The sequence below is a fragment of the Halyomorpha halys genome, unplaced genomic scaffold (assembly GCF_000696795.3).
Source record: "Halyomorpha halys isolate HHAL.00 unplaced genomic scaffold, Hhal_1.1 Scaffold1515.1, whole genome shotgun sequence".
NCBI lineage: Eukaryota > Metazoa > Arthropoda > Insecta > Hemiptera > Pentatomidae > Halyomorpha > Halyomorpha halys.
This window is the reverse complement of record NW_027116577.1, coordinates 118,186-127,944: the sequence shown is the minus strand read 5'-3', so window position 1 is coordinate 127,944 and position 9,759 is coordinate 118,186. Positions and strand designations below refer to the sequence as shown.

Here is a 9,759-nt window from a genome sequence, read left to right as displayed (position 1 = left end):
ATATAATAGTTATTATTCTTTATTACTCTTTATATATTGTGATTTTTAAAAATTAGTTAAAGAAATTCTTAGTTTGTCAGCCCTATCACCAACAGACTGACACAAAATACAGACTACCCCTTCCCAAATAATCAAATTTCCTCAGCCCCCTCTTAAAATGCATTATCACAATGCAGAAAAGGAGGCTACCTTCAACCCCTTTTTAATCATGACTTCATCCCCACTCACCCATGGAGCTTAGAAGAAAAAAAATCCAATGTATGGTAGCTCACTATGGTTTTTAGGGTAGTAGAGGTCTCACCAATGTTAACGGAATATTCCCTGAGGATGAGGTCAACCTCCGAAAGGCCAAATGAAATTATTAATGAATTCTTTTGAGTAAAGGTACTATGAATGCGGAGGTCTAAGTGCCATTGATGTGTCAATATAAATTTAAATTGGCTTACTATAAAATTGAAGGAGTAGGGTTAACTATTATTGTATGTTAGTTCGTTGAAGAAAGTGTAAAATTGTTTTTTTTATAACCCAATAGCAGACTTGATTGCCCGGCCACTATTTGATGGTACAGACTGCCTGTCACCCTCAGCCAAAGGGAGACACGGCTGAGCGAGCGTGACCATAAGCGGAATGATCGTCATCCGAGCGGCATGTGTGTGTTGGGGTCTGTATCAATCTGCCCTACAGATTGCAGCAGTGTGTCAGGTTTATTTAGTCATAATAAATAAATAAACTCAATTTATTTATTCTTGTTCGATATAAAACAATTATATAATGATTAATTACAAATTGTGATACAAGATACTCGTGTAATAAAGTACCCTGCCTGACCCAGTTTACGTCTTCTTTGCCTCCCAACCCCCTCTGTTTACTTCAGGATACTTTTCGTGTTTTACTACAGGAGCCCTTTATTGTAAATTTAAGTAAAAATTCTGTAAAATAGTGTCGAAAAACGGGCTGAAATTAAGAGACATTTAGCGCACGGTATCGAAAATGCCTTGAACAATGCATCATAACCCGACTCAGGATCGGACATACAAGATTAACACACAAGCATCTTCTTGAAAGAAATCCTTCACCGACATGTTATAGTTGTAAATGTACCCTAACGATGGAGCAAATTCTGGAACACTGTTCGCGCCTGGAGTCATCAAGAACGTCTTTGACCTCCGGGGACAACGTCAAACCTTACTGCTAGAAAATTGGAATAATTTGTTTAAGTTCCTAAAGGAGAACAACCTGTACCTGGAAATGTAATCACGAAATCCAGAATACGGTGGCTCTAACCCTGTAGTTGTATAAGCAACTAAAAATTATGCAAATGAATAATAAATAAAGGCAGCGAACTACTGACCACGACAGCTTCATTTTTTAGCACACCGTCTATCTCTTTCATATTCACAAAAATACGATCAATCATTTATATATAATAAAAAATTAAAATATTAGAAATGTGTACGAGTCAATCAGTTTAAGCTTACTAGGAAATACACTTCAAAAGTACCTAAGCCAATTTGTTCGTTTTACTTATTGGTTTAATAAGTATTTATGAACACACAGGCTGTTATAAAAACAATGATTTTATAATGGTCGAGTGTATTTTTGATTTGAAACTTCGACAAGTGTTGAGCAACGATAGACGTATTTAGGCGATCTGCCACTAGAGCGCTCCCCGATAGTCCCGAGTCCCACCAGTTCCCGCTCAGTGTCCGATCAGGAAGAACTTCACGTCTTCGCTTTTCCTTTAGGATCTTCTGGTACGTCAGTTTCTTCTGCATGTTTCGTTATGGTGGAGGATATCCATATTTAGTCTATGCTGGAGTATTGTGTCTATCCATATTAAATTTGTTGGAAAATAATTTTCGTTAAAGATGAATTTTCACGCTTATTTTCAATTTGAATTTTTACTTTTTAATTCTCTGAAACGAAACAGTTATGTAAGTGTGAGTTGTTTAAACGACATGGCAAAAATGATTAGATAAGGACCAGACTATCTTTTGAACAGAAAAATTCTTGCTATTTTTTTTTATTTAAATTTGTTTTTATTATTCTAATACTGCTTATTGATATATTTACTATTAGTTTTTTTAATTTTATTTTGAACTGAAATATCTGAGCGATGGGAAGCCTTGAAGTATGGAAATGTGCCTATTAATCTGACGTGTCCTTAGAGTAAAGGTTAAAAATTTGCATTTAATTGTCATCAATAATTTTTATATCTATTAAACTTCTATGTGCTTTATATTGAATAAGAACTAGTTATTATTTTAAAAAATAAAGTATTATATATTCGTATATGCATCCCAAATATTTAGAAAAAGGGTACTGTCATTTATTTGAAATGAACAGACTACATTACAGAAAAAGATTGTTTTTATACTAACTTAAGAATTATAAAGCAATATAATTAAAATTTTCATTTTTATGGCAATGATTTGAGTTGAAGTTTTTATTTGAATAATTATTATTAACAAATATCTTCCGTTACGTTATTAACTTTTAAAGAAACAATTATTATTTGTATTTTAATTTAATCTGATAATTTTATTTATAATTTTCTTCTTATAATATTGAGTGATGAAGCCTCGTTGGTGCGCTTGGAACGCGTGTTATAAAGGGCGTGGTTTATACCCCGGCATTTTGGCAGCTCTGAGTTGTTCATTTGACGACCAGCCAAAAGCTACATAGTTCCAGATCGTTCGCGAGTATTTTTCCAGCACTGTCATTTCCAGATCGTTCGCGAGTATTTTTCCAGCACTGTCATTTGCATTTTTTACTTGACATTTCTCGAAATCAACAGGCGTTTCTCCCATCAGTCAAGAATTTTTTTTTTTAATATTTGCGAAACAAGGTGAATTCTAACTTATCTCTGAAGTGCTGATAACTTATGATAGCGGTTTCTCTTTGTATCTGGGTTTTATTTTTTTTTTTTAACTTTCCGAACTGCGTATGTACTTAATGTACTATATTGGAATCTGTGAAAATATTTTGGATGTCTCACCTAATTTGTTTGCTGGCTTAGAAGTTAGACTTAGTATTCGATTGATTTACTATAACTTAATTAATTAAAACATAATTTAAATAACATCATCTATTTGAATATAAACAACGTTATTTTAGTTGTTTTTTTTTTTAAAGGGATTTATTTGTTTATTTAAAATGTCTTTTTTATTGACTGAAGAAAATCTACGAAAATTAATTTAACATTTAACAAATAATCTTTACACTTTCTTGAGACTGGTTATTATCGTTTAAATAAATAAATTTTATCCAATTTTAGTCTCAAAACAATTTATTTCTTTATAACTCTGACGTTTCGGTCAGTTCAACCATCCTCAAGGACAATTTTAATACATTCTGGATTTTCCATTTCAATAATTTTTTTAAGGTTAAAACTTCCAAAAGTTGAATATATTTTATTCTATATTAACATTGTACAACAAAAAAAAAAAGTATAGAATAAAATTATTCAACTTTCGGAAGTTTTTAACCTCAAAAAATATATTGCATCTTAATGCAATTTTAGAACCAGGCTACTCTGCCCGGGTCATTAATTTCAATTCACAATTACCCTATTTTGTTAATTCATCATATTAAATTAAAATTTAAAACTCTTAATCACAATCAACCTTCTCTATTGTAATTTAATGCCAGGATGGCCGAATTGTCCGAAACGTCAAACTTATAAAGAAATAAATTGTTTTGAGGCTAAAATTTATTTATTTAAACAATTTAATTTTGATTTAGTTAGAAAAATAATAAACCTTGCTGAAATATGAATGAAAAACCTCTTTAGTTGTTTAATTTTAACATAAATATATATTTTTTTAAAACTAGTGGGTTATCCACTGTCCCCCCTGTTAATTCTTAAAAACAAATTATATAATTGTTCATTTAATTTTACTACTGTTCGAATTGTATAACCGTAATTTACATCTATTTTTTAGTTCAGTTAGTATTATTTTTTTCAATTTACTATAAGTAGGAAAAAAAAAATTTTTTTTCTCAGCATTTTAATTTGTACTTTAATTTAGTACCTTTTTAAAAATTATGTTCGTAATAACTTTTTCCTCTAAATTTCACTGAATTTTTATTCCATCTTTGTACCTCGACAGAACCACACGCAATTGTTTATGATCAAATAGTGTTTCCCTTAATGTTACTCCTAAACCGACTTTTTCACTTATCTCACTTATCTTACTTATTGTGCACGTTTCAGTTGGCATATCCATGTCCACTCGAGTGTCCAGTGATCACTATTTTTTTATATAATAGAGAGATAAATAAATAAACAATAAGTAACCTCAGTAAATAAATAGTTAGGAATAAGCAGTATACGAAATAAACTGTCACGATTCTTTTAGGAGCTGTGTGTTTGAAAAAAAATTTTGATATGCTGAATGGTTTGGATATGAAATTAGACCATAAAATAAGCCGAAACGTTGCAAAAATGTGAAATATATATATAAAGATGTAGAAAAAACTGATGATGTGTTGTTATTTAATGTTAGAATAAGAAATGTGAGCTTCGTGTGGGTGATAAAGTTTTTATTAATGGTTTGGTCGATATTTAATTTTTTTTTCTAATTTATACACAGACCAATGGGTATGTGGTAAACAGCATAATACACAGACACATAAGAAACTAAATTTCTTTTAGTTAATAAATACAATTTTTTTTTTCTTTTGTATTTCATGATCAAATCCGAAATAGACTAAATCAGATCGTAGGATTCACAATTCTCTAATTTTTTTCGCGTCGACGAACTATTAATTTTTTTTTTTAAATATTGCTCGTACTCATTTTTGTAGTAAATTTTAAGTAGTGTCATTACAATTTTACCCTCTAAACTGGCTCCTAGTTTAGCTGTCCGAATTAATGGCGATAAAAAGGAAAATAAATAATAGGCTAAAAAAAAAACACTTAATTTTTTTAAAAATTACTTTTTGACCTCTATTAACGTTATAAAGAACGTTTGGGCGCTCATATATCCAAATAATTTATTTTTGAAATTAGTTTAATAAATTTAATTTGTAAATTATTAGTTAGCCCCTTGTAATTAATTATAAGAAGATGTGACAGTTGGCCGGAGAGAAAAAGGGATACTTAAAATAGTACAGAACTATTTATAATACAACACAATATATTATTTTAAGCATCCTTTTTTTCACTGGCCAACCATATCGTGTTCCTTAATTAATAAAATTTAACATGATCATCTATAAATGATCATGTTAAATTTTATCTTTACTTTAATAAGTAAAGATAAAATTTAACATGATCATACATTAATATACATATCACAGATATATTTATGTTCTGTATTCCATTTTAATTTTTGCCTAGTATATGGGTTGAATTGATTTTTGATTTTCTTTCTTTTCTATTTTCTGGATCAACCGGTGAAATTTCGTTCCAGACTTAGACGGATAAGTGAGGCTCTATCGTTCTTATTTTTTAACGTAAATTTTAAATTTTATTCACTTATCAGGTTTAGATTTATGGTCTAGTAAACTGGAAAACTATTTTAAATATGGATGGCCTTATACGAGTAGAATTTAACAATGTAGTTAAAAATAGACAGAAAATATATCTTTTACATTTTTATTATTGTTTTTTTTAGCTAATTATCTGAATTTGTTTAGTATTTTTTTTATAAAACTGATAATTGATAGGAATCGTAAAATGTTTGAGAAAAAAAAAGAAAAGAATAAAAAAACATTAATAAATTTCGACAGTTATTGAACATTTTCCTTAATTATTTAATTTAAATATGTTTGTTCACTGGAAAAAGTAAGAAAGCGACATTGTTTAAATAATTGAAGACTAAATTTAAAATAAAATTAATATATAGAAATATAGTCCAATTGAAAATATACCTGAGGTGTAATTTATTACCTTGGTTGTAATTATACCATAAATCGATTCTTTCGTGTATATTGAACATTAATCGATAGTTTGAAAGTACAAGAACCGTTATACTAAAGGCAGTGTTTGAGAGTGGAACCATTGGACTAGAAAGGCGAGGTGCCTGCAGTTCGAAAGGTCACAGTCGCTCGGCGAAAGTAACGTTCCGCTTCGGTATAGCTAATGACTCCAAACTATCTAACCTTTATTGTTATGTGTTATGTTATATATAATGCATCAGGTTATATATTATGTATTCGGTTATTTATAATGTAGTATTTGATAATGTGTAACGTACACTGAGTAGGAAACCACTTAGCTTTTAAGGCAATGAGTTCCTCCCACCTGCTCCCCAACTTGGAAGCTGGTAGCACTTAGATTGTCTTGGCAATAAACATTTCTTGACAGATCGCAAATACAATCAGTTTCTTATTTGCTTTAGGTGGGAGAGAGTTGAAAATACAAAAAATCTCCTTTTAGCCAAAAATTCCTGTTAAAACCTTGAAAAATCGAGGTAGCGAAATGTTAGATTTTTTCTATTTGAGTAAAAATACTTCAAGAAAAATTTCAGGAATTGAATTAGAAATCGACAAGAACGGCTTACTAGAAATGTTCTCGTCAGTATCAAACTAAAATATTTAAAGAGATAATTCAAAATATTACAAACATCTAACATATAAAAATCAATATGAGGATAAGATGGTTGGAGTTGCGGTCAAAATACAACACAAATAAGTTTAAATTAACTTATTTAATCGTGCCGACGTTTCGGCTAGAGTTTCTAGCCTTCATCAGGGCTAAGAGCAAAAGACAAGATAACAACCAATGAATAAAAATATATAAACAGAAAGTAAATAGTTGTACAGAATGAAATTAATAAAATTAAAATGATAAAATAAGCGCAAATAAAATGAATACATAGGTAATTGAATAAGTAAGTAAAAATAACAGAATATATAAACCTATATATTTATTTTATTTTGCACTTCTTTCATCACTTTAATTGTATTAATTTCATTCTGTACAATTATTTACTTTATGTCATTATGTTTATATATTTTTTTGCTAAATTTTAACGATTTTTAAGATTATAGGCTGGTCCAATTTTTTCGGTAAAAAAATTTATTAACAAAATTAAGGGTTTTCGTCTCGTAGCTCAGGAAATATTAATGTTCTTTATGGTTATTATATGCCAATTGATTTATCTCTTAAGAAAATATACTACTGATTCTATATAAAAATTAGTTATTCGCTAAAAATTAAAAAAAATATTACAAGGAGTTCAGTAAAATAAGTCAACAACATTTAGGAAAACTCAAATTTAGGAAAAACTATACCATATTTGTTTTTAGCTTAATCTGAAACCCTCTTATACCATTTTTGAAAATAAATTAAAAAATAGGAATATTGAGGAACAGTGACTGTTATAATTAAAAAAAAAACAACTCTATTTAATAGATAGATATTACAATCTGCCACACTATTGTGGACAATAGGTTATAGTGATGAATGATCTCATTCATACTAAAATTAAATAAAATAAGAATGAAAATAAATAAGTAAATAATTATGTTATAATAAGTACATAAAAATTATGTTGTATATTTTTGACAATATTAGAGACAATAAAATGGATTATAAAAAATCAACTAATTCGGATCAGTATTAACGATTATACTGCAAAGTTAGCTGTTACTATAGTTACCTTCTTATCACTTCATCTGTATGTTAATTGATATCAATGTTTTAATAGTATGCAATTTATGTATATACATCCTCAAATATAGCAATGCTGAATCATTGCCCGGTCTGCTAGTATACTGTATTGAGACGGCTACACGTTTGTGATTCCATAATTAATACCAAGAATGATTTTCGATATTCATATTAGATGTGTTATAGCTGTTAACATTCTAACAAAACATGGCGTGCATCTCAGCTCTTGGGCGGTGTGAAGATTAAATAACAATGAAGTCTTGGTTGCGATGGATACTGCACGCCGATTTCCGGCCTAGACGAATCTTCTGAAGCCATTCTAGAACATTCTCCGTCGGTAACGAGCGGCCTTCGCCAAACAATCGATTGCTCTCAGAGAGAGCACGACCTCGACACACACACATATACACCCTACTACAGTGGACCCCTAGAACTCAGACTTGGAGTAGATTTGAAAGCCTCGTTGGTGGTTTTTCTCTCTTTAACGACTCTAAGGTCAGTGTCCTCACTGTACTACCACTATCTTCTGCCTGCCTTCGGACCCTTCTCAACTTCTCCATCTCATTCAGGCCCATTGAGAAATATAATTTACATAATAGAAAAAAAAATCAGTAAATTCTTTAAAAGTAATTGTCGGAAACAAAACTTATTGTTATTCCGAAAGGTTTGAGCTTCGTTCAGGCCTAAAACAAGGCGATTCTCGTTCATATGTCTTAGCACTTGAATACATTGCATACAATAATGAGGTGATACTGAAAAGGATTTAACTTTAAGTGGTTATATGTTCATATTTGGGTATCCTGATGGTCAGGTGAAGACAAGGAGGATAATTTCGAAACAAATTATTTGACCAGAGCTAGTAAGGAACTAGAGTTCGAAATAAATATAACTAAAACAAAACATATACTTAGCAGTAGATACGGGAGCAATTTCTGTGAGAGAGATATAGAAGGAAATGAATTTAAACAGGTATTTAGGATTTACGATAACCGGAAAAAATACAATTCTTCTGTATTTACTTTTTAGGAAGTTGATTATTTTTTAAATTATATTATTTCAAAATTATATGATTTTTTTTTAATTTTTGAGATGAAAAAACTTCCAAATAATATATAAACTATTCTATATTTTGCTTGTGCAACGTTTCGGAATAATTATCCTGTATTCATGTACCTTTGCATCCACATATTTGACTTTTTTTCAATTTCCATGTCGAAATCATGTCATCTATACACTCATAGTATAAAATTGTATTATAACTATATTATTTAAATTATTGTTAATCCGCATACAAGACTGAAACGACAAGAAAGTGCTGTTAGATTTCGATTGCTACAACACCTACTTGACAAACTCTCTAAACTTCCCATTCACTACAAAACATTATTATACACTACGATAATCAGATAATATGGACATACGGAATTGAGCTCTGCGGCTCTACCAAACCATCAAATTCCTCCCGCATCCAATCCAAAATCCTACGTAAAATCCTTGATGCTCCTTATTACGTTACAAATAAACTAAACCACGAAGACAATAACATCACATTCGTTGCAGATTTGGCCCAATACAGATATGCGTTTTTTCTTTTAAACTCCTTACCCATTCTGACCCATTAATTCTTAATCTCTCATCCTTTACAATCCCTGATAATCCTCCGAGGCATATGAAAAGAAGATGGCCACAGGACCTTCTAATTTAAATTAATGCTTGAAGTACCACCAATGGGTGGCTCCTTTCCCAATATTTTCAAGTGTAAATGAAACATACAACATATTTACTTATTGTATTCATTATTAATATTGTTGTAAATCACATTAAATAAATAAATAAAAAAGCAATTATTGTCTTTCTCTGTGAATAAAGGATAATTGTCCCAAAACGTCGTACAAGAAAAACATAGAATATTTTATATTCTATTTGGAAGTTGTTTCACCTTAACAATTTATTAAAATCCAATTCACTTAAAAATTCTTGAGAAAATGAAGGAGTTTATCCTCTCCGAAATGCTTGTTATTTTCCAATTGTGGAGTTACTTAACTCCCTTTTTCTGTTCATAAACTTAAATGTTAGAATTGTGGAGTTACTTAGCTCCCTTTTTCTGTTCATAAACTTAAATGTTAGAATTGTGGAGT

General features: G+C 30.0%; 1 protein-coding gene across 2 annotated transcripts in view; it reads left to right on the top strand.

Moving 5' to 3' along the window:
- Window positions 1-9,759, top strand: part of LOC136795079 (uncharacterized) — a 197,974-nt gene that overhangs the window by 146,384 nt on the left and 41,831 nt on the right. The window contains exon 1 of one of the 2 annotated variants that reach the window (XR_010845105.1): window positions 1,476-1,754. The exons of the other annotated variant lie outside the window; for it this stretch is intronic. The gene's annotated coding sequence lies outside the window, so the exon portion shown is untranslated. Of the gene's footprint in view, window positions 1-1,475; window positions 1,755-9,759 lie in introns of those variants that run through there. 2 annotated transcript variants of the gene reach the window in all.